Source organism: Cynocephalus volans, chromosome 6 (genome assembly GCF_027409185.1).
Source record: "Cynocephalus volans isolate mCynVol1 chromosome 6, mCynVol1.pri, whole genome shotgun sequence".
Lineage (NCBI taxonomy): Eukaryota > Metazoa > Chordata > Mammalia > Dermoptera > Cynocephalidae > Cynocephalus > Cynocephalus volans.
The window spans coordinates 75,004,188-75,010,145 of NC_084465.1; the positions used below are offsets into that span (position 1 = coordinate 75,004,188).

A 5,958-nucleotide genomic window follows, 5' to 3' on the forward strand; every position below is an offset into this window, starting at 1 on the left:
AACAGAAATATTTCTAATGTTTTATGTAACGTATAATATCTTCTCTGGGGTTCTGGTTGATACTTTTTATCATGTAAAAGATTTTATTTTTTCTAAGATTACCAGAGAGAAATTTTAAAATTTGGAGCAGGTATTGAATTTCATTTATAGGCGTTTGGGTCAGTTATTGAGTCTTGTGATAATTGTTTTGATTTTTTTTTTAACTAAGAATTATATAAAATATTTAAAAAATTTTTCAACTGATTAGTTTTTTAAAGCTATTTTATTGTTTTGTGTTTATTTTTCCTGCATTGTAGTCGAACGTTTGGCCTGTATGATTTCTAACTTTTTGAGTTTTTGACATAAACTTTGTGGTCAACATTTGTGAGTGTGAGATTTTTGTTGAAAACGAAAGGTTGTCCTCTGTTAGGTACAGAGTTTTTTTAAAATATATTTTATACATTTGACTAGGTTAAGATTGTTAAACGTGTTTTTTCACATTCACTATATTCTTATTTAGTGTCTACTTAATCTTCTGATTGCTTAGAAAGGTAGTTTCCCAACGTGTTTGTAGATTTTTATATTTTTCTCTGTGTTCCTTTTAAGTTTTAATTTTATATTTTGAAGCCACTTGTTAGGTTTATGAAATGCTTCTTGGTAAAAGCATATGTTTGATCAGTATAAAATATTCCTTTTCATTTACTCAATGGCTTTCATTTTAAATTCCTTGTTTGGTGTTAATATTGCGGCACCTGTTTTTATGGGAGAACTGACATTTTTATGATGGTAAGACCTGTTATCTGACAACATACTATGCCTTTCCCTTTCCTCAAATTTTGTTTTATGTTGTTTGATATGATTTTATAATTTTATAATTTATATATGGGTCTATGTCTTTTTTATAAAATTTGTATTAAAAGTTAAATATTAGATATTATTTACCATTAAGTTTTATCATTTTAAAAGTACTGTGAATGAAATATTTTCCCTATTTTCATTTCTACTTGTTAGGCTCAGGAAAGATTGATTTACATTTATATATCTAGTATCTGGTCAATTTACCACATTTATCTTGATTCTTAAAATGTTTTTAACCAAAGTGTCTTTGGATTTCTAGGTATACAATCATTGCATCAAATGTACAAGATGGGGGCAGTACCGAGGGCCTCAGCCAAGCCCCCCTGACATCCTCATCCATCCCAGGGATGACCCAGCCACACGGGAAGACCCCAGGACTCCTGAGCCATGGTGGAGTGGGGGGGGGGGTGTAGACCTCAGCCACGCCCCTGCACCATGGCAACCAGGCCAGCCAAGGAGCCAGCCTTGGGCCTGCCCCTCCTCCCTTCCGTTCCCCACTCCCTTCTCCCCCACCACTCTGCAACAATATGTTAGAATGAAAAAATAATAATAATAAATAAATTTTTAAAAATGTGCAAGATGGCTTTATGTATTCTATTTCAATGTTTATAATAATTAATTTTCATGTTTTGCTAAACCTTACAGAAAATGAATAATATTGTTTGGTCAAGTACAATTTTGAATTTTTCTCTTTTTGAGCATTCTTATCCAATTTCTAATTTTAATTGATCTTATTATTTCATCGTTTAGGCTTTGATAGTCTTAATTATATTTCAACTTTTCTTTCTCTTTTATTTCTATTCTTTTTATTAGGAGTGGTTGCTTAGATTTTATCAAATACCCTTTAGTATCCATTACATTGATGAAATGGGTTTTATTAATAGATACTGATTTTGAAAAGTCCCTTGCATTTCTGTAATAATTCACCTTTGTCTTAATAGTGGCTGACTTGTATTATTTTTGTGATGATTGTCTGGATTATTTTTGCTAATATTTTATTTAAAATGTTTACTTTTATGTTCATAGGTGTGATAAGTCTACTTTTTATTTATTAATTCTTTTACTGTATTTAACAACTTTAGGTTATTAAAGTATTCTAAGTTCATAAAATTAATTGGAGAGTTTTTAATCTTCTTCTATAGTCTAGATCTAGAACAATAGTTTTTCCCATTTCTTAATTTTTAACCTGTCTTAGTTTGTTTTAAAGTGTGTTTCATGTAAAAAGCATAGAGATGACAATCTTTTGATGAGCAAACTCAATTTATACTTGGTGAAATTACTTATATACTGGATTTTATTCTTTTTAGATTTATGCTTTATTTGTTTTGAATTGGTTTTCAACAGTTTTTTCTTTTCCTTATTTTTACTGATAATTTCAAATAGCTCTTTATTTCATTTTTTCTTATTTTGAATTGAAAGTGTAATTTCAGTTTTAGATTTATTCATAGTTAATTTTCCTTTCCCAGAACTCATTCAAAATACTCATATATATTTGAATTACTTAGAAACAAAGTTACCAATTATGTCTTCCACCACTCACTCAGTCTTCCCCTGCCTCCATCTCACATAATTGAAACTTTCAGTATGCTTTTATTCTCTCAATTTTTTTTCTTTCATTGCTTCCTCTTTCAATTCCCAAGTTTTGATGATTTAGTTTAGTGAAGTATTTTTGCTCCAGATTATTATTAGGATTTACCTTTAAATACATAACATATTTCATATAATACTTTTCCATTTAATTTTTACATGAATACATTTAGGTCTCTTCCTCTCTCTCTCTCCCTCTCTTACACACACACACACTCTACAAATTTTATTGTTTCCCATGCTTTCATTTCTTCTTCATTTAAAAAAAAATATTTTTTGTTTTGGTCCATGTGTTGTTCAGTAAGAGTTTTTTCCTTGAGTATGTCTTTGACGTGGGAGATATAATCTCTGCATTTTTGAATGTTTTCAAATCTTCCTTTTTTCCTGGCAGATGAATGCTATTCTGGCAGGGTGTTAAATGTTCAGATAGGAGTCCTTTTCTTTTTTTTTTTTTTTTGTCGTTTTTTCGTGACTGGCACTCAGCCAGTGAGTGCACCGGTCATTCCTACGAACCCGCGGCGGGAGCGTCGCCACGCTCCCAGCGCAGCACTCTACCAAGTGCGCCACGGGCTCCGCCCGAGGAGTCCTTTTCTTTTACACATTTATGGACACTTTTCCATTCTCTTCTAGCTTCCTGGTACAAGTGAGAAGTTTATTGCAGTCTCAATCTCTTTCTGTCCTGAGAATGCAAGATTTCTCTTTATCTTTTGAAATCAAAAGTTTTTGAAATAGTATTTGCCTAGGTGTTTAGATTTTTTAGTCAATCTCACTTGCAATTCATGACATTTTTCAACCTGCAGGCTTTTGCCATCATTGGGAAATGTCTTCTATTATTTGTTTCTATGTCCAGAGAACAGAAGCCTTTACCTCTCCTTGATTCACAGTGGGTCTGTGCATGTTGGCTCTGAAGAGGCCACGAGACTGGAGCTTTGAGTGGAGGAGAAGCTAGCCACATGGAGTTACCAGGTTTCCCACGTAGCCTGTTTTCCTTCCACGTATATTACTTGTATTTATTTTACAGTGTTTTTTTTTTTTTTTGACGTGATACATTTTATATTTCCCATGATTTTTTTTTTTTTTTTTTTTTTTTTGTCTGTTGAATTGAACACCTCTTTGTCTTGGTGTTGGTGTCCTCACATGTATGTCTGGCTCCTTTTTGTGTTTGAGGTTCTCTGTTCATTCATTTCAGTTTACTGTAGCCTGTCTCCCAGAGTCAGAGAGGAAATGTGGGTTATCAGGTGGGGTTGTCAGAGACTGGACTTCTGAATTTGGGCTTCTCTATCCCACCCTGGGGTAAGCTGCCTTTCTAGCCTGGAGCACTGGCTCCCTGAGCTGATGAGTAAATATTCAGAAAATTTTCAAGCACATCTATTGGTAGCTTGAAATTGTAATATCAGAAATATTACACTACAAAAGCCAACAAACACTACGAATCAGGGCTTTTTTGCTTCCATCCCTCTCTCCTTTTTTTTTGGTCCTTCCTGCCTTTCTCTCTCCTCTTCCTCTCTCTCTTTTCTTCTCTCTTCTCTCTCTTTTCTCTTTTTCTTTCTTTCCTTTTTTTTTGTGGAGAGCCAGTTTATCAGCACACCTCTGGAAAGGCTGCTAATATGTGTTCCTTGTCACAGGTGGGGTTGGGGGAGGGACTGTTGGCCCAGATGCTCTGAAGTTCTGTAATTAGTCTTCTCAGTGCCCCATGGCCACTTCCCGCTGCTGCTTCAATTCAATTCATGGACTCTGGGGCTATTCTAAGTGAAGGTGTTTGCACCCTGTGGTCACAAGTTATTTTCAGAATCTGGATCCCACGCTTTCCTTTTACCGGATTTTCAGATATGTTCCCTGCCTGCAGACACCTGTCCTGCCTAGGCACAGAGTTGCTTTCTCCCACTGTTGGCTCATATTTGGACTCTCCAATGCTATCCCGCATCTATGATTTCTCACTACTGACTGGGCCATTTCTATGAGCATACATGCATACTCTTGGGCCTTTCTTTTATTAAAAAACAACAACAAAAATAAACCCTACTTTGACACATCATCCCTGTCTGGCTACCATACTATTTCTGCTGCTTGTCTCTATTTTCACACCTCCTACTTAATCTCTGTCTCTTTCTTTTTTTAAAAAAACAGGCTTAGTTAATTAACTTTATTTTTCCTTGTATGAAAACCCTATGTTGTAGCCACAGCTGGAGCCTGTGTCCTCTGCACAGAAATTCTGGTTTGATGGTCAGTGAATTCCTGATAGGGAGACTTGGCGAACATAGTCTTCTTCCAGAGGTCTGGAGTCAGATAGCTGTATGTCTTGGAGGTGGCGTCAAAGGTGGCCTTGGCGAAGTTGCCAAGGGTGGCTGTACAGCCCCTGGCTGGGGTGTAGGAGTCATCAACCCCAGCCATCAGTAGCAGCTTCTTGGACACAGGGGCCGAGACAATGCCAGTGCCTCTGGGGACAGGGATGAGGCGCACCAGTATAGAGATGCAGCAGGCTGTCACTTTGCAAGGGACAGTGTGGGGCTTGCCAATCTTGTTCCCACAGTAGCCTCTCTGCTCTGGGATAATGGACAGCTTGGCCAGGATGAATAGCCCCTGAGATGGCAGTGGTTACTTCCTCGGAGCACTTGACACTCAAACTGACATAGCCATTGCAGTCCCAGATAGAGACAAACGCCTGGGTTTGGTCTGCTGGCCAGCACCCGTCTGCTTTTGCACTGACATAATCTTCAAAACCTCATCCTTGAGGGATGCGCCCAGGAAAAAGTCAATGATCTCAGCCCCTTGATGAGCAAGGAGAAGAGATATATCTCCTCCAAAAATTTGATCTACATGTCCTTGACCAAGTCACTTGTTGATGGGGATCCACTCCTTGCCTCCGTGAGCTCCACAGCTCCAGTCCCTGCCCCGGCCCGGCCCCAAATGCAGCCGTGACCCCAGCCCAAGGCTGCCCAAGCGTCCGCCAAAGCCACCATGGCCTCTCGTTCCAGGGCTCCCAGGGCCTCCGGGCCCTCCAGCTGCCCCGACGTTATGGGCCATTTGGTGTTCTCTTAAGTCCTCCTACTTAATCCCACTCCATCGTTTTAATGAAGCTGGTCTTGTCAGTCACCAATGAGTTCCAACCACATCACATCACTTTCATGCTCGGAGCCTCGGGTGGCTTCCCAGTGCACCTGGTATAAAGCGGCATCTCTTGAGGAAGACCTAGAAGCCCAGACCTGCTGCCCCACTTCCCAAACTCCATTGCATGTTGCTCCCTCCCTTTTCTCTAATCATGTTCTTCTCTAACTCAGGACCTTTGTACTTGTTTTTCTTTCTGCCTGAAACTTTCTTATGTGGCTGTCCCTTTTCATCCAATGTTTTTATTGACCATCCTGTCACTCTTTTTAAAATGCTTGTAGCATTTACTGCTGAAGGAAATAATCTTCCTTGATTATGTATTTACTTGCTTTTAAAAATACCTGTGTCCTCAGACTGGAATAAAATTTCCTTGAGGTCAAGGACATTGTTTTATTCACTGCTCAGTACCCAGCTCTAGAATGATATATA

General features: G+C 38.1%; 1 pseudogene; it reads right to left on the reverse strand.

The window, feature by feature from the left end:
* Positions 1-4,590: 4,590 nt before the first annotated feature.
* On the reverse strand, positions 4,591-5,448 carry LOC134380147 (small ribosomal subunit protein uS5-like; annotated as a pseudogene).
* Positions 5,449-5,958: the final 510 nt, after the last annotated feature.